Source organism: Sceloporus occidentalis, unplaced genomic scaffold, assembly GCF_023333645.1.
Source record: "Sceloporus occidentalis isolate IW3139 unplaced genomic scaffold, rSceOcc1.0.p SCAF_6, whole genome shotgun sequence".
Taxonomy (NCBI): domain Eukaryota; kingdom Metazoa; phylum Chordata; class Lepidosauria; order Squamata; family Phrynosomatidae; genus Sceloporus; species Sceloporus occidentalis.
This window is the reverse complement of record NW_028316986.1, coordinates 116,869,354-116,895,881: the sequence shown is the minus strand read 5'-3', so window position 1 is coordinate 116,895,881 and position 26,528 is coordinate 116,869,354.

The window sequence follows — 26,528 nt, the reverse complement described above, 5'->3', positions numbered from 1 at the left end:
ATATAAAAAGTGAAAAAAGACATCACAAATACATGACATTCAGTCACGTAAGAACATTATTATATCTGTCAATTGCTTATAGCTTTTACATACCAATGTAAAATCACAGCTAAAAAGGGAACACCAATTATAGGTTTTAAAAAAAACCCCACTGGGTTCCTTAGCTTTCAAAAGGGCATCTTTTCCATATACTAAGCCTTGGTCTGCACAGGCCAGAATACTCTGGGAGCAGCCCAAAGTATTCTGGCTCCAGAGCTGTCCCACTGTTACCTGGGGCCCTCCATTGCCGTGCCAGTCCGGCTATTCACATGTGCATCCTGTGCCCCCTGATGAGGGTGCTGCAGCAGTGAATCACACACACTGAGGTTGGAGCAAGGCGTCCATGGCTGAGTGCCACATGGCAAGCTGCTTTTTTCTGACCCCAGAGTGAGTGACTGCTGTAGTAGCAGGCATGCGGGGGTGGCACAGAGAGCTGCATTGTAAACAGCCTTCTGGCATAACAACGGAGGGCTCCAGATCTTTCAGGAAGATCCAGAACAAAACATGAAAAGGAGTATATGGCAGGTTTGGTGCTGAACTGCCATGCGTCATCTGGACTCCCTGCTAGGAGGATGGTTGGGGGGATGGGGGGAGACATTTTATTTAACCTGTGTCAACAATGAATAAGATATGTATCCTTTTTCTCTTGCTGATTTCATTAGATGCTCCCATGCCTTTTTTAGGGTCTAACTAAAAGTGACATGAAGCATATATTCCACAAAGGGAACTTAATAGTGCTACTAAAGATATATTCTTTCCAGAATCATTTAAACTTTGTTGTACTTTGGAATGCTGAAGCAATGGCAATGGACACAATTGCTTTTGGGCACCCTATTTGACATGATGAAGTTCAGATGGCTGCCTTGTTTACTAGGGAGCTCTATAGTATGAAACAGATTGGAGGTGGCTGGAATGCAAGTGGTTTCAGACTCATGAGGGTGATAAAACACATTATTGTGACTACTGTGTGGTGGTCAAGGCAACAAAAAGAGAAGCTTTGTTATCTCAGTTGTGCCCTCAAGAAGATGAACTTTTCACATTTCAAATTTACTTCCATGCACCCCAATGAATCTAATGTTCAAATCTTATGGCTGGATCCACACCTTCTGTCTTTTCTCCATTCCTAGCTCTGTCACACTCTGTGTTTCCAAAGGCCAAAAGTTTGCACTGCAGACATTAACAGAGTAGAGCAGAACAGCAAGTATGGCCCCACTACCCTGATTCATATGAATGAGGTTCTGTGATGGAAAAGGGATGACTAGGATGCAAGAGTGACTTATTTTTACAAATGCATTCTATGGAAGCCAAAGAGCATTAAAAAACAAAAACAAAAACAGCACCACAGATTTGCAAAAGAGAATTTAACTCTGGGGGAAACAAATGGGAAGACAAAAGATTGTTTGTTTGTCTTTGAAGCTGCCTGTTTGCCAGTGGGGTAGGGACAGGACTCAAGACTCATTTACAATTCAAATGTGGATTGGGTTCTAAAGGACAATTTGGAGCGGGATGTGCATCAGACATATCCTCTGGGTGATAAAGATAGGACCACCCAGACTTCAGCTGATATTAGTGTTTGCTTATCGTTAGAAGGAAGCTACTCTCCAATTAAAAGAACCTCCTGTCTAACTAGACACTAACTGGTTATATACCCTATAGTCTCAGTGTTAATAGCTTTGACCTCATTCAGCTTTATCTTAATCTGCTTGACAGAACAAGTGAACTCTTGGTTACACTATCCAGGATGACTTTCTTTCCTCCCACCACATTTTTCTAAGAGTGTCAGAGCTACCTATTGTAGATTGAATGAAAGGCTGTCCTCAGCCCTTCCCAAGCTATAAGGCTAAATATATGAATGGCAAAACCCTTATGACTGATGCTCTTTCAACAAAAGCAGATTCCCGTTTGCCAATGATAAGAGGCAAAGTCATATGGCAGTGTTTACAGAACAGGGCAGGAATAGCAAAAGCATTAGTGATAAAAGAGCTAATCTTATTGTTTCTCTAAATGAGGGAACAACCTTTTCTATTTACAGTCACACAAGGCTACACAATACATCCTCCATTACCCTATACTTGGCCTTTAGGCTGCAAAATATTTCCCAGATTTTGAGAGCATACACAACACAACTGAGGCAATACCCAGCTCTGTCCTCACAGATCCTTGCTGCCATTTCCAACTTCTGCTGCCTGAGGAAGCTGCCTGCTTCACTCTGTCTCATGTATGAGTGGGGAAAAAAACATGAATCACTAGATGGTGCTGGATTGCAACTTTCAACCGTCATCACTCTTGGTTATACTGGCTAAGGCTGCTGGGAGTGGCAGTCCAATGACATCTGGATGGCTGCATAATTCCCATCTATGTTCTAGGGGTTAGGAGTGGCCCTGCAGTAGAATAAACATTTTAATAAATTTAACCAACAAACAATGTAATAAATCCCTTTGCCTTACTAACATGAAACTAGAACTCACTGGGAAGATGGAAGGAAGCAGTGGGAAGGGATGTTTCAGAGGCCTTCTCCATTATAATGTCATCTTCCAGTGCTGCTTTGAAATGTTGATTTAATTTAATTTTGGACGAGACTGCTATTTAACATGAAAAACCTACTTTAAATTATGTAGGCACTGGTCATCATTAGACTTGTGATTGTCCTTCTATTTTCGTAAGAGAGGTTATATCTTATTAATTCCTGAAAAACAACTATGCGTATTGTGTAACAAGGGTAGACAGTCATCTACCCTGTAAACTAGTCTTTTTACAACATTCTGTGTCTATGAAATAAAGCTCTTTGCATGGATAACCATTGAGCAATGTGGGGTGGTAGAGGTATTTTGCCTCTTTTGCTTTGTGGTGGGCAGGTGTCTTAATTTTAAAAGGAAAAGAAATGAAGAGCTTTTGCCACTGACACTCATCTTGGGTGTATGGAAAATACTCCCATGAGTCCAGTATAGTTATGCATAGCCAACCCATTTAGATTAGGTGTGTGGAAAGTGCAGTCCATAGAGCACATTTTTAACAATCTCCCCCCCTCCACAACAGTTCCCATAAAGGGCTCATGTAAAATGCAGTGTTTTTGCTTCCACAGTCCCTTACACACACCCCATGCTTTAAAAAGTTTTTAATACCTTGAGGAACTGACCAAAAATAAGCCGAAATTGAAAGTGACATGGCATTGGTTCTAGTCATGTCATACAGACCTGTGCTTTGAGGTGTGTGTATGTGATAAATGATGGCTTCAACCTGCTCTGCAGTTGCCTATCCTTCAGCTAGTCTGCAGAAATAATCCATCTTGACACCACTTTAACTGCTATGACTCAATGATATCAAATTCTGGGAATTGTAATTTTACAAGTTATTTAGTCTTCTCTGTCAGAGAGCTCTGGTGCTACAACAAACTACAGATCCCAGGATTCCATAGCATTGGATCACGGCAGTTAAGGAGGTATCAAACTGGATAATTTCTGCAGTGTGGATGCAGCTTTACAGTTTTCTTCTCAAGACCAGGCAAAAGCATCATGCTCTCTGAGAAAAAGGACAAGTTAGTGCCCTTTTCCCTATTCCATCTAAACAAGATAAATCCTATCAGTATAATTACACAGACAATATTCCCTGGGGTACTTGAGGATACCGAGTCAACATGGATTGTCAATGTAATGGGCTGTTGCTGCTGCTGCATGTCTTGAAATAATTTCTGACATGGCAAGATTTGTTCAGAAGGAGTTTGTCATTGCCCTGGTCTAAAACTGAGAGTGTGACTTTCCTGAGATCATTCAGTGGGTTTCCATAGCCAAGTGGAGATTTGAATCCAGGTCTTCCAGCACCCAAACCACTGCATCATGCTGGCTCTTTATGGGAGGCCATTGGTACAATTCTGTTCCCTCATCACATGTAGGATAAATATAGGGAGAAAAAAGAAAGGTGGGCCTCATATAATACATACTATGAGATGATGTTTCTAGTAGCAACTGTGTGTGTGTGTGTTTAAAAAAGATACCTGAAAATAGGATAAACAGCCTAACATTAGTTCTAGATTGTCCCATTTCATCAGCCTAATAAAAAAAATCTATTACACAATTATACCTCTCTTTAAAATCCTTTCTGCTCTAGCTCCACAACTCATTGTTTGAAATGTGTCTGCACAAGGGCAAAAGCAAGCTGGCAAGCGGATGTTTTACTCTTGAACAGAAATGAGTTGGCAACATTTCCATCCATGATCTGTGGCAGGGCAATTCAGCTTCCATCACTGAATGGACAAAGCTGCCTGCCCCTGCTAACTAGAGATAGGAATTAAGCCACAAAACTAATGATCTGTATGGGAAGCAAGGAGACATTCTCCTTCACTGATTTTTTTTTTTTTTAAATCTAGCATGTATCCTCACTCTGTTGGTTTGGAAAAAAAAAGGTCACTACAGTGCAGCTTTTTTCAGTTATGGTTGGTCTGACTCATATGAGTTAATTTCGGCATGGAGTAATCTGTCGGCTGGAGGCCTGAAGGTTTTCATTAGTTGGAGATGTCCTATCCATTTCCATGTGTTGGGCATTTTAGCCTGTATTGGGGGTGTGCAACTCCCAAGGGTGAAAACAAGACATGAAAGAAAACTTTCCAATGGGCAACATGTGAGGGACAAATACCCATCTGTGTCAAAGTAGCATCAAATGTTTAGAAAGGTTCTGTTTTTTTTTAAATTGGCCAATATACTGAACAATCGCATACACATAGTAGAGGTGAACAAGTGGTCTGAATCCAATCTATGTTGATTTTGTATGCATACAGTTCAAAACGGTCTCTTGTCTGTGTCTGGGAGGAAGGATGGCTCCTGGCAGTATTACATGATGGAGGCATTTTGTTCTTCTTCATAGAAAATCCCATGGAGGGACAGCATGGCCTTATATCATATCTTCCAGGACCTTTTGCAGGCCCATTTCCAAGGTAGATGCTCCAGATACTCTAAACAGCTATAAGCTGATTTTAAAAAGTAGAATAGCTGTAGTAAAGACAGATCTTAAAATATGCATTGCATACCTCAGTGCTTTGTGCTTTGGAATAGTGCAGAAATGTGTCCTGATATACAGGGGCGCAACACTGGGTGGCTAAATAAATAAATAAAAATTAAAAATAACTTTCCGTCCATAAGCAGGTGGGAGTGTAACCCCAATGAATTATTGGTCTGAGCCAGTGGAGACCTTAAAGAAGAAGGTGTATGTGCTAATTCAGTCCAGGGTGGAGGATGGAGAGGGGAAGGAGCTGGGCTTGCCAAGGCTGAGAACTTTGTCTCTCTAATTCAGTTTGGATTTAGGAGAAAATAGAAAAGTATATTCCTTATATTGAATTTTGTTTGTATCTATTTTGCATTCTTATTTAGGGCAATACTGAGCATCAAGGTTTTTGCAAGCAATTCCTGGTGTTTTGTAGGTGTATGGATCCAGCCTCACCAAAGGTACAAATCCCAGGATTCTGTAGGATACAGTCATGGCAGTTAAGGTGGTGTCAAAACTGTTTTATTTCTGCAGTGTAGATTCATCATGGCAGAATGGCTCCCTCCCTCCTTTGGCTTCAAGGAAGGATCTCTTGAGCATAGAGGGGACACTGCTGCCACCTGAGCACTAAGATATGCTCCTGGTGTAGTCTCTGTAGGCAATAAAAAGGGGGTCGGCCTGAGTATGCTGGTTCTTCAATCCATCCTCATTTTCATTGGTCTCCACATGTCTAGGGTGACTGTCTACAGGGAAGAGGCTCTTGTGTCCATACAGACTCTCATGCAATTTAGAATGCTGCATCAGATAACCTTTATATCATCCTATGTTTATAGAAGCTGAATCAGCTTCTTTGAAGAAAGCACATTGTTCTGCCTTTAATTAGCTTTTGTGTGTGCTAATTTGCACCCTTTATATCTGTCTCTCTTTCTTTCACCTATATCAGGTTCTGCCCACATAGGTCCCTTGTTTAATTCAAATGTACATTTTCTAGAAATTGGAATTAAATAAATGTTTCTCACAAGACTGAAGAGTTAGCCAGAAGTGCCCTTTTGTTAATCTAGTCAACAGGGTTCCCCCCAAGTTTTAAAATTCTGGTAATTCCATTAGGTTTAACGTAAATTTTAATTAAAATTAGCAGCCCCTACATTCTTCTAGGTTTTTTTTTTTTTTTTTTTTTTTGCAATTCTCCACGACATTATTAATGAACCTCTCAAATGCATTGCATTCATTTTGAGACACCTATGGGTGTTTGGTAGTTCTGGTCTATCAACTGATATACAATACACTGATTAGTTGATTCATATGATCAGGCAGAGGTGTTTTCTTTCAGAACATGGAATTGTAGTTGTGTTGTGAAGCAGCCAGACATGATTTTCTACTTTGTGCATGCCAAGTAACATTCCAAGACTGAGCTGAAATGAAATGTTTTTAAACTCAAAACTGGTAATGCTACTCTGACAAGTTAATTGTGTGTATGTCTGTCTAGAAGTCAGAAACTCATTGGGGGTATATTTGTTCTCCCCAAGGAGGATGGTGTACAACATTCTCTGAAACCCAAGAATTTAGCAGATATCATTTAGCAGAAATTATTGGGCCATACACTATTGGAACTCTGCCAATTAACTCTTTTAAAGAAGAGTTTGCAGCAGCCAAATAATTTTGTTTTGCAAATATATTTTATTCTGGTAAAACTTGCTGCTTGAATTCTTTCTGATAGTTTTTGTATTGGGATGATGCGTTCTGGAATCAGTAGGAAAATACAAAAGGATGCATCCTTTTGTTTCCTTCACATTTGATGTCTGAAGTGTAGACAACAGGAAACAATTAGAGCTATCAGTTATAATCTGTTAATTGATGTGATTAACTGATTAAAGCTTTAATCACAGATTAGGGGTGCAGTGGGAGGCATACTGACACAGACTGAAAACTTCACACTCAAATGTTTCTTGGGTACTACCAAAGGCATTCTTCTTATGTTATTGGAGTGGCATGATTGTTGTTTCTACATGCCCACAGCCTATTTCAAACATTTAATAATGTTTGAAATAGCAAGATCATGTACATTGCCTCTGTGGGAGATAGCATGCCAAACTCAGTGAAACACCTGCCTACAGGATGTAGGCCTACTCAGTCCTTTGCAATTTCTTTGCAACTTAAGTGTAGTCAAAACCAGAAAGAGCCAGTGTGGTGTAGTGGTCAGACCAGTCTTCTCCAATCTGGTGCCTTCCAGATCTTTTGTGTTAAGAGTCCCCAGGATTCTTGACCATTGGTCATATTGGTTGGTGCTGCAGGGAGGTGAGGTGCAAAGACAGCTGGAGTGCAACAGACTTATTTTGTGTATGTGTGTGTTGGATTAGCACCAAGTAGCTGCAGGTGCAGATCTCCACTCATGGAGTGACCTTGAGCTCTGAGGTTTTTCTGAACTTAACCACATAAAAGTTAAAAGGATAAAATGGAAGGCAAGACTAAGAGGTTCCTTGTGAGCCCCTTGGGGGAAGGCTGGCAGTAAAAAATGACAAATAAACACTTTAAAAGACAGTCACTTCATTGATTTCATGGGGATCCAAGCTCAACTAACATTCTCTGGAATGAGGCAAGAGCTCTTTAATCCTATCTATTGAGTGCAATGCCGCTATCACTATGCAATCTTGATGACTGGGAACAAATAGATTTTGAAGGTAGCTTGGCTCAAAGATGAGAAAAGTCAAGTCAAGGACAAATGTGACCACTGTATTTTCTTTTGTCATTTGCAGATACTGGTTGGAAAATGTTGGCAATTGTCCTGAACTATACCATTATTTTGGCACATTTATTTTAGGATCACATAAATGCTATTTACTTATTTTAAAATATCCTTTTTGTGCACCAAACAGTCCTTGAAATTTATTGTCCAAGAAAAAAACAACACAGGAAGCTTTCTTGCACTGAATCAAACCATTGGTAAATCTACCATTTATTTCTTTGTTTATTTGATTTACATCCTGCTTTTCTCCCAAATGGGTCTCAAAGTGGCTTACCAATATAAATTAAAACAGAACATCTGAAACAATGTAGATTATTTATTTATGTGCTTATTGAATGTATATCCTACCTTTCTCCTCAAAACAGGATGAACCAACTGAAGTTGAACGTACAATTTGAGAAAGCGAAGTGGAAGCTGCATTCAGAACACTTGGGAGAAATAAATCCTGAGAAACAGTTGGCATACCAATAGAGCTGCTTCAGTCTATAGAGAGAGAATCTACTCTAGAAGGCTGGGAAACCCACTGGGGCTGTTTCTTTTTATTGGTTGGGGGGGGGCTGTTCCTACAGCTGAAGCAGCTTGGGGCAGGGAAGAGAGCGCTGTGACATGAACAAGTGTCACCTTGTATTTAGACCATTCTGTCAAATGTAAGAGTTTATTGCTTGGGCAAATAATCCATCTTACCTCTTCCGGCTTCAATTCTGGATCCGGAATGCCCCCAGATATTATCGTAGACAAACCGCCACCGATCTAGGTGGGATGCTGCCACCTGTATGCATCCCATGTTGAAGCCTTGCTCAGTTGGCCAATTTTTTAAGTTGGAAGTTCCTCAACTTTGAAAAAGTGCTGGCTGAGTGAGGCTTTGATCAGGATGCATCCAGGTGGTGGTATCCCAGCTAGATCAGTGATGATTTAGCTGTGATAACATTCAGAGGTATCCCAGATCCAGAATTGAAGCCAGAAGAGGTAAGATGGCTTAGTTGGAGCAGTTTTGTTATCTTCACATTTGAAGATCTTCTCTAAGCAGCTTCTTCAAGTCAGGAATTTCACAAAGTTCTGATGTATTCACTGTAAGTTTTTATTAATGGGTTTCATCTCATGCTATTGGTTTTTATTGCTGTTTCGCATGATTTTGTAATATTTGGATTTTTATTCTTCTGTAAGCCATCCTATGGAACCTGAGCAGCCAAGGAAGAAATACAGACATAAGAAATAGATCTTCATGGGAGGAGGAAGGGGTGTATTGCCTGTATTACAAAACTGTGGGTAGAATTTGAGTAGAAGGTCATTTCGTAATAGAAATGCTATAGCCACTACTCTCATACAATCCTCTGTAGTGAAGCAGCTAGTAGTAAACTAGCAGTAAACAAGTTGTAAAAAAGTTGCTCACTTTAGTCTTTCTTCTTTCTTTCTGGCAGTCAAATAAGACCTTTGATAATCTAACCCTCAAGCATCTGATTTCTGAAATATTTTATGTTGTCATCTGCCAATAGTTACAGCATTTCTGTTGTAGATGAGATGTAGCAATTTGGGGATTTGGAGAGGGGAGAGCTGGCTGCAATACACCAAAATATCAGTGAAATTATCTTAATGTAATAAGCTTTTATTTAAAAATAAAAGCTTTGCCTGTAGCAATTCACAAAACAAATTTACTAAGCTGTGAGGAGAAAACAAATAAACATGAAATGATTGCAAAAGAAGCAGTGAAAAGCTACACCACAAGCTATGACCTCCTCCCAAAGGAATAACTAAACAGTTATGAAAAGAAAAGAAAAGGTTGCTCAGAAAATTACAGGGAACTTGGAGACCCAGATATGAGGGGAAAACAGTGCCTAGCTCCTCTTAAAAGAAATATCTTTTGAGGGGAAAACATTGTTTTCCAACAATGGGTTCTCAAGGACTTTCCCAGCAAAGCCAATGGTCAGGAAGTCTGACAGCTGTAGCATAACAGTATCTGAGGACTCCAGTTTACTCTAACCATAATCTATGCCTTAAATGGATCACCCTGATAAACAGGTGCAGTCCCCTTTCTGAAACATGCAGTGTAGTCTTTTAAGAGTATTATCATATTGACCTAATGAGATCTGAGGCCCGGCGGGTTTGGTTTTTAACTAGACAGCCAAATTTCCTGCGAGCATTTGCCTACAACTGCAGGCTTTACAAAACTAGTGCAGATGAATGCAGGACTTTCCATGCCTTCCCAGCATTCTGCTTGAGTGTTAACAGAAACACTTGATATCTACATGTTGCAGGATGTTGCTGGACTGGGAGGCTTCAGCAGGGATCCTTTGATGTCTTATGCTTTCCTCTAAGGCTGCTGCCACATTGCAGAATTAATGCAATATGACCAATTCCATCCTGTTCCATCCTATGGAATCTTGGGATTTGTTATGGCACCAGAGCCCTCTGACAGACAGCTAAATAGCTCAGAAAACTACAAATACCAGAAGTTCATAGCATTGGGTCATGGCACTTAAAGTGAAGCCAAACTGCATTAATTCTGCTGTGCAGATGCAGCCTTAGGCACCAAAGCAAAACTGCCCATGAAGCAATAAAATGTAGCAATGCTCTTCAAACTCAACCTGATAAAGAGAGCTAATGTTGATATTCCAGAATCCAGAATTAAATACAACTCTTAATTTCTGACAAACATTCATCTGTTCATTTCACTGAATTAATATAAACTCATAAAAATGCTATGACTGCTACTTATGTAATATGCTATTCAAGCAGAAACCACAAGTGTTACTGACAAAATACAGGAGGTAGATGTGAAAGCCACCATTTCAAGTTTTCCCTGCCCCAGACTGCTAAACACCAAGAAGAAAAACAGTACAGAAAATACTGTGAAAACACCCAGCATTACTATTTGAGAACCAATTCCACTATTGACACATTAAAATCTCTTGGGGCATGCAGCATCATTCACTAAAAGGTGAGATGGCTAAGAAAGAATGGGGAATTGTGGTGAGGGTAATGTAGTAACTGCAGATGCTCTAGCTCTGGGTTAGAATGAGACCCAGCATTTCTTTCTTTCTTGTTAACATGCTTTCAAGTCTACTTTGACTTATGGTGACCCTCTCATAGGATTTTTTTGGTAACCTTTATTCAGAGGAAGTGTTGTCATTGCCTTCTTGGGCTGAGAGAATGCCTTTTTTGAGATCACACAAATTATATCCATACTGAAGAATCAAACCAGTTTGACACTACTTTAGCTGCCATGACTATTTCCTGTGGAATCCTGGGATTCATAGTTTGATGAGGCACCAGAATTCACTGACAGAGCAGACTAAATGTTTCACCAATCCATAAATCCCAGGATTCCAGAGGAAGGAGCCATGGCAGTTAAAGTGGTGTCAAACTGCTTTGTTCCTGCAGTGTAGATACATCACCAGTGAGTTTCCATGGCTGAGTATGCATTTGAGCCTTAGTCTTCTGGAGTCCTAGTCTATTGCTCAAACCACTGCTCTAAACTGGCTCTCACTGCTTGTTTTTTTTAACTGGAAAGCTTTCATAGACCCCAAAGAGAAGCTGTAAATGGAAGCAAAACAGAGATCATAAATATATATATTGATTTGAACTTCTGTTGATTTAAACTCAATTGGTTTTCAAGTAATTGTAATTAGGAAGACTGTAGCCTGAACATTTTCTCAACATAGGATGGGGAGAAAGGCCAGCCCTTGGAGAGGGAGATCTAGCATTGGAATTTCTCTTCCAGGTGCCTTTGGCCCTTATCACACAAGCAAAATTTGAAGTTATCCCAGGGCCAATGTGAAGGCAATGCAGGGGCAATCATGGGGTTTCAATCAGGACCCATCTGAAATACAATCGGGGGTCATTCCAGGGTTAGGTAAATCCTCTTTTTTCCTGAATTTACCTAACCCTGGAATGACCCTGGAATTACCCCCGATTGTGTTTAGGATGGCTCCTGATTGCATTTGGCATTGTGTGATAAACCAACTTGAAACCCCATGATTGCCCCTGCATTGCCTTCACAATGACCCTGGGATAACTTCAAATTTTGCTCGTGTGATAAGGGCCTACGTTCTCTTCAGTCATTGAGAAAAGCAAGGAAATATACTGTGAGCAGCTATGGGAGAGAGGCTACAGATTTGCAGGATATACACTTCTGCTGCTTTATGCCAAACCTGGATCTAGCTTACATCATTTTTTTAAAAAAAGATGGAGGAATAAAACAGTAGGAATTCTATTTTTCTATCCTGCTGAGCTCGTGACCACAGAAATTCAGATTAGTTGGAAAACTCAATGTTGGAGCTTTCTGCATTGGCAGGAAGGGTTTGTCCTGTCCCTGTTTGTAATAATGACAGTTGAATGGCAATATTTAATATACAAGGAGTACAGAAATGATGTAGAACTGGAGTGACAGGTAAATCAACATTTTACAGGAGAAAACAAGAATCTTGGGGTGGGGTTTTTTGCCCTGTTTGAAGTTATCATACTTTTCAGGCAGAAGATGGTGTCTTGGCCTCAGTCTAGAGGCAGATCTTCTAGTGAAGAGGACCCCTGTGTTGCTCTTGTCACATTGCCCTGTAGCTTGTCCCACAGGGAAGATGGCATTCTGCCTTTCTTCCTGGGTGCTTTAGAAGTCAAAGCTCTTAGGTGCCAACCCAGTCCAGAAAATGTCTTCTAACATTTCACAGATGACAAATCAGGCTGCATGTAATTGAACTACAAGACAAATTAAACTTTCACTGATTCTCTAAGCACTTTATCACCAACCTTGTCATAGCTTCTACCTGTATAGTCTCCCCCCCACCGCCCATTGCACAAAGAGCTAACATGGATAAAACAAATCCTCCACTCTACTGAAGCTGGCTGTTGTCGTTGTTGTGTGCCTTCAAGTTGTTTCTGACTTATGGTGACCCTATCATGGGTTTTCTGGGGCCAAGAGTGTGTGACTTGCCCAAGGTCACCCAATGGGTTTTCATAGCCACGCAGGGAATCAAACCCTGGTCTCCAGAGTCATAGACCAATGTTCAAACCATTTCACCAGGCTGATTCTCTCTGCAGAAGTTTACTCTAAAGAAGCTGATGAGGGTAATGAAAGAGGATGTGTGCCATAATTACTGGGCTAGCATTGGTTTTTCCACTCTTGTATGTTCATTCAACTGTAAAAGAGAATGCCTGAAAAGGGCTTAAGACAGAATGATGATTTGCAACAGCTCCACTGAATTTGAATAGCTGATCCCCAGTTACATACTGAAAGATTGACACATACCTTAATGACTGCCAAATGGGTTTGTTTCATTACTGTAAGTAGTTGGGACAACAGAAGGAATGATTTGCTCAAGGTCAGCTGATGAATCCATGTCTAAACCTAGATGTGAAACAATATCTGCTAAATCAACGTCTTTCGTTAGCCATTGGGCTGCATTCGCTTGTTTATGTCACCTCAAGTGATTTGAGAATTGCAGCTATGGTTAGGAGCTATCATGAGTTAATGGTTTTATAATTACAAGGTTGCCATAATAGTCTTGCACATACAACAAACATGAAATTATATACTCGCTATATTAGCAAAAACTTAGACAATGCATACTCTCAGCCAACATCTGTGGCCTGGCATTTCTGTCATCATTCAGGCAGGCATAAATATGGCCCACATCTGTCCAGATTCAGCTGAACTTGGATGTTCATTGTGTTTACTGCCACAAGTTAGAGCTTCACTCAAATATGGAAATTCTTGTGTTCAGTTTAATGACTGAAAACCTGGATCAGATTATCTTGCTTTAATTGTGCATCTGCTTACAGAATTTTGATTTCCATTCTGTGTCAGCTGTGTGTATATTAGCAATTGTGCTTATTCACCAATGATGAAAGGGTTAGTAAGAAAATTGACTGCTGGCTTGATGCATGTGTAGCCCCAAATTCCTCTTTCAAAGTCCTTGCAATTTTGTCAAGCTATTCAGCAAAGTGTTATCAACATTTATGTCTTCTTTAACTTTCTTTTGAAGATGGGAAATGATGAAAAGAAACTTTATGATAGTGTAGCGGATCATCTGCAGCTGTGGTTCTATTTTGAAGATCCTTACTGATCCAATCATTTTGTGTGACAATTTTCCCTTTTGCCTTGAAGTTTAAAATTATAGCCATTAATTTTGTATGTCAGTTCAGTGATGCAAGCCGAATCAGCCAAACACCATGGATCACTAATTTTCTTCACAGTCATCTCCTCTGAATTTCAAACGCTGACATATTTCTAGAGCAATGGCTTGGAATCTTTTGAGCGTTTTATTTTGGCTGACCTTTGTGTAACTTGATGTATAAGATAAGAGAAAGGGTACTTTAGAACAATTTTGTGTAAACATATTGGAAAAGGTGGGGCTAGATTTTCTACTTTTGGTACCAAATCAGAAACAAATTTGTAGTAACCAGGACAGTACCTGGAACCCCTGGATGAATTCTCAACACAAACTAAATCTTATCATGACAGAGTCTACAACAAAAAGGTATAATTTGCTCAATTAACACAGTAAAAAAAAAAAAAGATAAGTGTTTTTTTAAAAAAATGCCCATTAGTCAAATGAGTCCGTGTACATGGCCTAAGAAAAACATATATGCTTTGTCTTCCGTATCTAAATGTTTTTAAAAGATACTATTCATTTCCATAAGACACCAACAAGAGAGAACTATATCAGGAATCTAAAATGAGGAATTGGGAATTTATCCAGTTCTTGTATTTCTATTGTCTAATTCAGCTTTCCCCAGATGGCACAGTTCCCATCGTCCATGATCACTGACTCTGCTTGTTTGGGCAGATGGGGATTATAGTACAACATCTGGAAACCAAAAGTTGGGGGAAATGGGTCTAGTTCATTTTGGTCATAGATTACCATATTGTTTGGAGACATCACAGTATAATTGTTCCTCTTGTTTGTGAGGAAGGGGATAATTTTGGCTTCCTATTGTTATACATTCTTATGAAGGAGTCTAATTGCAAGGCAAGCATATAATGGTCTCTCTTTTTTTGCATATATTTTACTTCCCTTTAAATTGCAAATTCTAATGGGTGAAATTTAGTTGGTAATCCTGGCTAGAGCGGATCCATTGATTGAATATAAATCCCATTGATTTACTGAGTCTACTCTAGTGTGGATAAAAATTGGATTTTTACTCATTGGATTGATGCTTTATTGCTCATTTTGGGATGAGAATATTTCCTTTCAGTATTCTGGGATTAAATGCTTTGCAGTTAACCTGTTGTTGTAGGGTTGTTGGTTTTTTTTTTTTTTGGTATTTGTAGTTCTATTTCCTCTGTCAAGTGTATTTTGCATTACTAATAAAGCTCCACTTAAAATTTTAATAATTTTTTTAAAACTGTTGCCAGTGGCACTTTGAAATCTTACATGATGTATGTTGTGCTTTATAAGTTGGTCCAATAAAGGCATCATTGTTTAGTGAATTTTGTTGTGTTTTGCTGCATGGGCAACATGGCTACCCAAATGTGTTCACTGTAATGTTTATTGTCCCTTCAAATGTGCTTTGATGTCTTTTGATTTAACTTAAAGACAAAAGCCATGCTATACAATTTGGTACCGTCACTTGTCGCTAATAGATACAGTGTTGCAGATTTTGCCATAGAGAGGTAAAACATTTCGAAGCAAAACCACACCACCTGCAAGAACTGACTTAGAGGACTATAGGACAACTATAATTGGTACCTCACTATAATGGTTATAGATTGAATAGAAATTTGACCAGTAATATACATCCATGTTTTATGAGCCAAAAAGGTAGAAAGACTGATTTACTCCAACAAGGCTAATAGAGTATTTCTTTTGCTGGAAATAAGTATTATATTCATTGGGGTGCCAAGGAAAATTGCAGGGTACTATGTTACAGTCATTAAAACAGATTAAAAATGAAGAAAGAGAATTCATGGAAAAGAACTCCACAGAGCAGGAAGGGGAAGTAACTGAATCCTGGCAAAAGATATGAATAGTGATCTGGAATTAGATCCTGAAGCCTCATGCTCAAGTCATGCCCTCAGTGATTTATTGCATGAGTTTGATGAAGTTCTCCCCAGGCTTTTGTGCTGGTGGCAATGGCAGAACTGTTGTTTTCTCCTGCCATCTGTGTTCATGGCTTACCAAGTAAAATTCAAAGCAGGAAAATTAGATACGAAGGCAAAAGTGAGGTTGAGGGAGAGGAAAAGAGCATGTGAGATCCCCATCCGCACACTCCAGCTGTGAGTGCTTCAGGCTCAATTATGCCAAGACATGGAAACAAAAGAGTTGTGCCAAAAGTGGCATACAAAAAGTGGGTTTCAAAGAGGGAATTGAATGAAGAGAAGTGGTATTTCACAGGTGTTCTGAAGACTGCTTTTGAATGGAGCAGCAGCATGATGTAGCAGTTGGAGCATTGGACTATGGGGTGGAACAAACAGGTCAAATAAAGCAGTTTCCAACCACTTTGAAGGTGAAGTGTTTAGATGACACATGACTCCAAAGTAGGCGGACACCAGACTGAAGCTGTGCTCCATGGCTAAAACAGGGAGCAAACAGAATCTGGGATAGGTCAGCTTAGTGTGGAAGATGCACATCGTCCCCCCCTGTATATAAACAGTATGTGAATGTGGGGTTTGGCAAAGCAAAGAAATGAACGTGCGATAACTCCAATGGATATAATTACAATATACATACACCAGACAGTCCAGGAAGGCATGGGGTAAAGGGAACATGTAAGGGGGCCTTCATGATTGTGCTTTGGCAGTGTATCACTTCCACACCAATGCACTGATGCCCTATACAGGTGGAGCATCGCATGTGTGACTGTGTGGCTGATCAAAGGGGAGGTGATCCAATGGGATGGCATCTGTGTGGGCAGTGGGAAGTGTTATGGTCTTGGTGATTTGTGGTTAAATCAGTTTAGCAGCAGCAGCAACTCAGCAACAAGCATGTACTCCACAGGTATTTGGTAAAAATCTACTGGATCTGAGCTTTTGATAAACAGGATCCATTGGTAGTTAAAAAGAAACTTACTTTATTGCTCATCTAGGTTCTACAAAATAATTAATCAGTAGAGAAAGCTATGCTTGGTAGAAGAGTCCCTAGAGCTGACTTTCTTGTGTGTCAGTAAGAAGAAAAAACATCTTCAGTAGCACAGCCTGGTTTCTGCCTCCATGCTTGGTGAGAGCAGAGAGAGGACGAGGACAGAGAACAAAAGGGCAATAAATTTTATTGACCCCTAGAAAAAGGAGGGGGTATGGGAAGTGACCTCTTCACAAGCAACACTGACCAAATGACCATAGAGATATACATCAGTGTTCCTTCTAGAAGACACCCCCCTTCTCTGGAGTTCAACAATATCAAACCTCCTCTAACAAATCTTGCCAATAAAACCTTATGAAAAGGTAGCTAATAGCAGGAGTTGGCTTGGGGGTTGTATAACAACAAGTATGACAACATAACAACAAACTTCACAGGATTGCAGGGCAGGCCTACCACTAGACGCTACCTCAGGCAGCAAATGGTAGGATAGCAAATTGTTTGTTATTTTATTAATTTTTGTATCACTACTGAATTTTAGTACCAAAATGGGAAAGGTTATGGTGGATTTTCTGATCCTTGTGCCAAAATAATTTAATTTTGTTTGAACAAAATGCATCTTTGGGTGGGTGGGGACCATTTCTGCTCCACTTCTGATGGTAAATCGTCTTAAGGCCAGCCTTGCAGTGTTGTCATGAGGATAAATGTGATCAAGTAAGGACAGTATTTTATAAACTAGGTGCTATGTAAAGAACAACTAATTATTGCTCATAGACTTTATCTTATAGGTACAAGAATTCAACAAAGGCATCAGAACTGTGCCAGAATTTTCCAGATGAATCTGTGACTATATAAATCATATGTTTCTGATGGAAGTTGTGGGAGAAGAAGTATATGCAATTGCTATTGTCTTTCTCTCTGTAAACAGTAGAATTATAGGATCATAGAGTTGGAAGCAACCACAAGGGCCATCCAGTCCAACCCCATTTTTCCATACAGGAATAGATCATCAAAGCACTCCTCACGGATGGCCACCCAGCCTTTGAAGATTACCGCATGGGCTTTCTGCCTGGCCCCAGAGCAGACTGAAACTTTGGGATTTTTTTTCCAGATCAGGTGTTATCACACACCTCCATGCTCAGATCAGAGGCATTGTGACCTGGTCTTAGTCAGATTCATCCCCACTCTGTCCTAATCCCATCCTTCACAAAGGACTGTTAACTCTCATCCTTTGTGAAAGACAAGATTAGGATGGAACAGGGACTGGATGGCTAAGATTGGGTAACAATGCCTCTGGTCTGAGTATGGAGGCATGCGATAACACCCGATCTGAAAAAAAAAATTCTAAAGTTTCAGTCCAGTTTGGGGCCAGGTGGAAAGCTCATGCAATAATCTTCCATGTTTAAAAACTAAGGCGCATTACAGACTGTTCAAAATGGGCGGTCTCACGCCGCTGTTGGTTGCTCCGCGAGGGAGCCGCAGCAGCCAAACTGTGCGGCTCACTTGTGGAGCAAAAAGAAGCCCCAAAATGGTGCTTCTTCCTGCACCCCAGAAGAGGTGCCGCAAGGCACGAGGCGCACACTTGTGGCGACACTTCCGGTGCACGGAAGTTGCTGCGCATCCGCAACATCAAAATGGTGGCACCACCAGTTTGACGTCGTTACACACGAGGGGCAAGGCGTGTCAGGAAGTGCCACCCCTCGGGTTTAATGACGGTGCCCCATAGGGCCCATCCGGAATGCGCCAAAGTTTGTATAATATGAAAAAGCCTTTTTGTTGACATCTGATAATGCTCTGTTTATGTGCTTTTCATTGGTAGTATTGCATATTCAAATATTGTTGTTGTTGATGATGTACGCCTTCAAGTAGTTTCTGACTTATGGTGAGCCTAAGGTGATTCTATCATAGAGTTTTCTTGACAAGATTTTTCAGAGGGATTTTGCCTTTGCCTTCTTATAAGATTAAGAGAATGTAATTTATCCAAGGTGACTGAGAGGATTTCCATGGTCAAGCTGGGATTTGAGCCCTTGTCTCCAGAGTTATAGTCCAGCACTCAACCCGCTACATCATGCTGGCTCTCAGATGTTTTATAGGACGGAGCCAGGGGAGTTGAAGTGGTATCAACATGCTATAATTGTGTAGTGTGAAAGAAGCCCAGATCCCTTTATGGGCACAGCCATTCTTCCTTTTTTCAGCCAAGGCATCCAGGGACTGAAAGCCTTAATGAGCAAAGCAGATGTTAGCCATCTGAGGGAGGACACCACATTTCACAGATTATAGACTCAGTATCTAAATCCCCATTAAGGATAATGAAGGAAGAATGAACCCAATCTATTTCAGTGGGCTTTATATCATGCCCCAGTGAACGCTGTACCGAGGTGACAAAGGAACCTTGTGGACTGGCCAAAAATAGAACTCACAACCCTTGTCCCCCAACTGTGAGCCTTTCACCAGAAGAACCAGCCATTTACTTTAGCCGCCTTGATCATTTTTTGGAAAGGCGGGGTAAAAATAAAATTTATTATTATTATTATTATTAAATAAAGAAATATTTTTACAAGGTTCTGACCAGAGTGGATTTACCTCTTCAATGACAAGGAACCCACTAGCTGCCACCTGTCTGTAAATGGGTACCTTAGGTGACTAGCACAGATTGTTTTCTAGGCAACATTAGCAGGTTAATGAAAAAAGAAAGAAAGAAGAGGGAGAAAAATGCTAAGTGAACAGGTGGTAGAGGATGCCAGGCAGTTGAAGAAGTGATGGGGAGGAAAAGAACGATCAAGAATGGAAAGCAAAGCCATAGTTCATTTGATGCTTCCTTGAAGAAAGAAACTGTGCTGGCAGCAGAAAGACTGTTTTCTACCAAATGGGCCTGTGTTTGGATGATAGCTGGGAGATAAATATAATGTGGAACTTGGCACAAAAGAACAGAAGCCTGCCCAGCTTCTGGAATCACATCTCTTTTAGTCCTCATTGTACAGAAACAAAAGAAGCATTTGAAAGACCGGTAAATGTGTCCATAAATTTAGCTAGCTTAGGCTGAGCAAGTAATGGTTTGAACTAAATTAAGCCAAGCAAGCAGAGAATTCTGTTCAAGTAAACAAGGTATCTTGGGACTGCTTGCAAAATGAAATTCCCATCATCTATAGAAATATTTCTGTCAGAAGTATCACAATTTATTTAGGGGTAGGTAACTGGCCAGGGTCTGGTTTCTAGAAAATCTATGCATTAAGCAGAAGAAAATCAGGGTTTAGGCTACCATCCTAAGAATATTTAAAAGGGACCAGGAACAATTGGCATAGTGAAATTTACATCTTAGTAAATGTGTAGGAGTTACAGTTGTAAATTCTCAACTATTTCACCCTTGCCTGTGAGGATAAATAATTGTGATAGTTTTCTCCTTGCTGCAGGAGGGAAAAAAATTCCTCACAGTATCCATCCTGTATTTCAACATCCTTCAGTTTCGTAGAAGGATTATTCTGTGGAGAAACACAGTTTATTTGTTTTTTAAAAGTTTTCACAAAGAAAACAGGTTTCCTGCATGGACCTTCCAAGTTTCCTGTGTAGGAAAGGGGTTTTCTGAATTAGAAAACTGTTTTTCTGAGCAGAAAACAGGGTTTTTGTGCAAAACCATGTATTTTCCTCCACAGAATAAGGAGAAAATTGTGCAAAGTTCTTGTGTTTTTGTTTGTGCATACTTTCAAGTTACATGTCAACTTATGACTACCCCATGAATTTCACATGGTTTTCTTATGCAAAGAATACTCAGAGTTTCTTACCAGTTTCTTCCTCTAAAATTGTTACTTTTCCTTTCCACTGTGTTTTGATTCAGATCCTTTTTATCCCAATAAGAGCTTTTTCTCTCTGCAAATAGCCATTGGGAAGAGCCAATGTAAATTGGGACAAAGGTGGGTGTAAAGGATTAAAACACCTTCCCTATGCTGTTGCCTTAATCCACCATGATTTTGCCCTGTGCACTGGCTATTTGTGAAAGAAAAATCTTTAGTCAACAATAAATCAATGGATAATACTAAGGATAATATAATCTATTCTTCTCTGGTCAGGCCTCACCTGGAATATTGTGTCCAGTTCTGGGCACCACATTTTAAAAGGATGTGGAGAAACTGGAGCGTGTCCAAAGGAGGGCAACTAAAATGGTGAAAGGTCTGGAAACCTTGCCCTATGAGGAACGACTCAGGGAGCTGGGGATGTTTAGCCTGGAGAAGAGACGGTTAAGAGGTGATATGATAGCCCTGTTTAAATATTTGAAGGAATGTCATATTGAGGAGGGAGCAAGCTTGTTTTCTGCTGTTCCAGAGAACAGGACCCAGAACAATGGATGCAAGCTACATGAAATGAGATTCCACCTCAACATTAGGAGGAACTTCCTGACAGTGAGGGCTGTTCGACAGTGGAACACACTCCCTCGGAGTGTAGTGGAGTCTCCTTCCTTAGAGGTCTTTAAGCAGAGGCTGGATGGCCATTTGTCAGGGATGCTTTGATTGAGATTTCCTGCATGGCAGAGGGTTGGACTGGATGGCCCTTGTGGTCTCTTCCAACTCTATGATTCTATGATTCTAGAATGGCCCTCACATATGCACATTTTAATGCTATGTGATGGTTTAAGGCTGCTGATTATCAAGTGATAGATGTGAAGAGCAGTGACCATTACAATGTTGCTGAAACTCATTACTTCACAGCTTAAATATACACATTTTGGCAGCTCACAACACTGGCAAGAATCACCACCTGGATTTTAATCTGAGTTGATGAAGAAATAAGTTTCTGCACTGCCACTCTCAAGTCCCTTCTCTCCCTTCTATCTGTTACTTAGGTTCCCTGCTGTTTTAGCTCCTTGAGCAAGTAAGAAAATCTCCACACCTTCTCTTCCCAATGATTACCTAACATGGAGCTATGGTTGTCAGCCAGATGCCAGAGGATCTAGTGTTTCCACTTTTTCCAGGGTTCCACAACTGTGGTGAGGTAAGGCAGACAAGGTTTGAACCCTACCGATAGTCTTAATTTATGTAGACCCAGTGAATCAAAGGAGTTTACATAAGTATTGTGTAGCTAGGTGGACAATTGATCCATGGGGAGAGGTGTGTAAGAAATTATTATTATTATTATTATTATTATTATTATTATTAGTCTAATTTCTAGCACCACACTCTCTCTGCCCAAAATTACATCAATAGGGTACCTTGTTTTTCTTCTTCCCCTAAGATTCATTCGTACGTTTGTACAGACAAAATGAAGACACCATCATAAAGCAAATGGTAGCAAAGTGTCAGTCTACCAGGTCAGAAACCACAACCACATTATTCAGTTTCAACCTGAGTAACTTCAGTTCTTCTTGCCAATCTTGGCCGCTCACCCCAGAATTCTCAGGCTTCCTGAGGTGAAAAAAACAGAGTCAACTCACATTGTGGGTGGCACTTTTTTAAAAATCCAGACTCTTTTTTCATCAAAGGTTTGTGTCCATTTGCCAACTAAGAAGAGGTGGTACCTCTGTCACTGTATTTCCCTGACCTGGTGACCCCTTTGCTGCCATCCTTTCAGGGTTAACCCACTGTTGGTGACCCACTGTCAATGGCTGCCTCCGCTTTATATCTTCTTGTCAGCCAGGAATGTGGGCTGCACCTCCTCTGGAGGAGTAGGGACCAGCAGGAGCCACATGAAAAGCCTTCTTCTCTATCTCTCCTCTTTCCTGCTAGACTGTAATATGGAGTGGTACAATCCATTCTGTCACCTTAAAATTTAACCCACTTTGCACTGTGTTGATTGGGTCAATATTCTTACAACCTGGCATTCTGATCAGGCTATTTTAGTGTTACAATAGTTCTGGAAAAGGAGGTGGAATAGGCTTTTGCCGTTTGCCTTTTCTGTTGTGAAAATAGCCATATGGCCAAAGAATGTTTTCATGACTTCCCATGAACCAAAGGATTTTCAAGTCTGCATATCCTACCTCACACAGTGTCCAGCATCAAGACCTCCTTAAATGGATACTCCCCAGTATATTCTCAAAACATATTTTCCTTAATGTTTGCTAGGCTAGAAATCTAATAGGAAGCTATAATTTTTTCCATAATTTTATTATCTTGCAAGTGATTTTGTACCCTGCTGAGAATTAAACACTGAAGTACAGCGTGGTGTACAAAATAATTCCCTTCTTAATACATTTTATGGACCTCAAGGGAGTCACCACACAGTTTAGATCATCATTAGCTTCTGTACTACTCAGATTTCCAGTTCTTTAATTTGAAGGGGGGAAAACCAATATTCATTTGACCCAGAACAGGGTTAAAAAAATCTATTCTTTTTTTAAATGAACCAAAAGGCTGTTGCTCAGATAATCTCAAATCTGTCCCCACAACAAAGCTGTTTAACCATGACACTGAAGCCATGAACCCTTTTCAAATGAAGAAGCTGAGTTTTCCCCTTCACTAATTAATCACAGTCAGATTGCTATTTTTAGTGCATGTTACTTAAGAACTATGATCTCATGCATAAAAAAACAACAATGGGAGGGAGAATCAATTTGATATCAAACCACATTCAATAATTCAAGAGGTTTTGCTGGATCCTGACATTTCTGTGTATGAAATGTTGGCTTTTAAAATGTCACTCTGGAACCCAAACCTCTTCTGGCAGGTTTATCTCTGAACGGACAAGATGGGTGATTTTGATCTATGTGTTTTTAAAAGGGTGGTATGCCTCCAGATTCAAAATTGATAGGTTTTTTACCCTGTATTTCTAGATGGAGGGAGGGAATGCAGGCTGTCAATGGATGTAACTCCCACAGCCTCTATCATTTCATAGATGAAAACTGGGCCATGTTGGGCTAAGCAACATCACTGTGTGGCCAAGAGGGCAAAAGTTATTCATGAAGAAGAATACACAAGCTAGAAATGGCTGCAGTAATTTGCTTTTGTCTGAACCTATTGGGAAGGGCAAGATTATAACCACTCTATTCCTATCCCCTGCTGAATTAAAGGAGTGCAGAGCAGACTGCACAACTTACCATGTGGGCCAGTTGCTGTCCAGGGTGGGGAGCTCTGTGGCCCTCGTCCATGGAGGATCACTGGCTTCTTATTCCCAGAATACAGCATGACCAGGGCATTGGCTGGGAGGAAGCAGGAAGCTTCAACCTGGTTCAAGGTTATTGGCTGACACACCTGGCTGGAGGTTTTCACTCCAGTTTGGTGGAGGGATATAAATATAGCCACCTACTCAGGAGTCCTGCTTGGACCATCGCCCCACCTGACCACCCTCTTTTTGCCCGTATAGTAGGCATAGTGGTTTTCAGCTTTATATGTTCAGTTCCTATAGGGATTTTGTGGCTATGCGGTATCTCACAACTGTGGAGAGATGGTTGGCTTGGGTCCTGGATCTGGGACATCATTCATCAGTGTCTGGTGGGCACTAGTAATGTATAGGAGTCCCCTTATGGGACTCGGGGTGTTTTGGGGCAGAAACGGTGTCACCCATATGGGACAGACACCTTTTCAGAACTCCTTGGTGACAAGGGGTCATATAGGGTGCTGGCCCATGTGGCATTGTTTTTGCCAAAGCAAGACCATTGGAGGATATGGGCCCCAAATCCCACTTTTATAGTCTTTGCAGCCGAGTGGCATTTCCACAATTCAGGGCGGATTTGGGGGGTGATTTTTTGCTCCCAAACGGTCCAAAATTTACCAAATGCAGCAAGTCTACCCATGCCACAGCCATGCAAACACTCACTTTTGGCTAAAGTGGTGTTACATCGCCTCTGGGGTGATATGGACATAATGGTATAGCCTATGGGGAGATGAAAGGGCAATAAGTTGACCCTGCCCTTGTACAATGACCACCCTATTTACCAATGGGGATCTCAATTTTCCCAGCCCTAGACTTTTGGCAACCAAAATAGCATTATCTACACAAAAGGGAGTTATCAAAAGGGCTGGGAAACCCCCAAAGTTTATAGAATGACAAGACTAAAAAAAGGAGTAAGCATAACAAGTGCAAAATTAAAGAGAGAAACTACAGAAATAAAAAGAGTATGTAGAATAACACCAGCTCAATAAGGACCAAGTACCAAGAGTAGGATTACTGGAGAGAGGACAATACAGAAAATCAGGACGGTGTGGAATGATCAAAGGGGCTATTTGGAATCTTGTACGGAAGAACTCTATGCTACAACATTACACTGGAGATCCTATTTGTATGGGTCTGTATACTGTAAATACAAAGGAAAATAGAAGGAAGAGGAGAAGGATGTTGATGTAAAACTAACTCTCTCCTGAACTTAGAATATTGGAGTGGGGTGGGTTAGAAACATAGGAAAAACTTCAGAAATGAATTTTACCAAAATATTTTGGGGCACTTGGGCAGTTTCTCAAAACAGCCATGGGACTGCATGAAGCCCATGGGCTGCACTTTCCCCACCCATACCACTGTCATAGTAGCTGTTGTTATTGTTGCTGTGCCTTCATGTTTTTCCAACCTATGGTAATGCATAAATTGGGGAAACCTACAGTAGAATTTTCTTGGGATGATTTGTTTAGAGGCAGGATGAGCAGATGTCCTTCTTTTCTAGGACATATCCTACATTCCAATCTTCTTTCCAGAAGGAATTCCAAAATGTCTTTCATGCTGAGCATGATGAAGACGCCCATTGAATAACATGACTTGTTATTCCCCTTTGAGAAATTCTTCTTCTTGGTGCTCAGTCCTCATTGAAAATAGGTGGGTAGGATAGATCCTTCTGAAGTTTTTTTTTCTGAGAGCAGCAGACTTGTTCCCAGAGCTTGGGGCACATTAATTTTTTTGGGGGGGGGGGCGGAGGGAAGAACTGCAATATGTTAGAAACTGGGCTGCTTGAGGACACAGTGCAAATGTGGAAAGGGTTTTTCCCTTAATTTCAGCTCAAAGGACAAATGAAAAGAATAACTGAAATATTGATTCAGTCAAGGGTTTGTTGCTAATAAAGTACAATTTTAAGCATTTGTTTTCTGCAGAGATATAAATTTATTGCAAACCAACAAGGCATTTTAATGAAGATATGTTCATCAGAAAAATATGGTCGAGTACATAATAAAATACAGTATATGTAATATAACTGTAAATAAACCATAAGAAATTACTTTATTTGTCTTTTTAGCTTTTATTTTGTAATGTCCTACATTTTTCCTTGAACATCTTACATTTTGCGGTGCCTTGTCCTCCTTTTCAATTGTGATGTCTGGTCACCTTATTCAGAGGTAGGTTGTCATTGCCTTCCACTGAGGGAATGTGACTTGCCTAATGTCACCAAGTGGGTTTTTATGGCTGAACAGGGATTTAAAGGGACACAATGGCTCAGCGGTTAAGACACTGAATCTGACTATTGCAAGGTTGGCAGTCAGCAGCTTGAGACCCATGCACTGTGGGATGGAGTGAGCTCCCATCACTAGTCCCAGCATCAAAAGCATGTAAAAGTACATGCAGATAAATAGGTTCCACTATGGTGAGAAGGTAACAGGTTTCCATGCAGTCATGTTGGCCACATGGCCACAGAATCACCTTTGACAAGGCTGGTTCCCTTGGCTTAGTGACGGAGATGAGCACCACCCCCTACAGTTGGACATGACTTGATAATTTTGTCAAAGGGGAAACCTTCACCTTTTTTTTACCTCCTAGAATCCTGGTCCAGCACTCAAACAACTACTCCGTGCTGGCTATCAGCAGCATAAACAAACAAACGAATAAACCTACTTTGACCACTGCTATCCTTCAATGGTAAT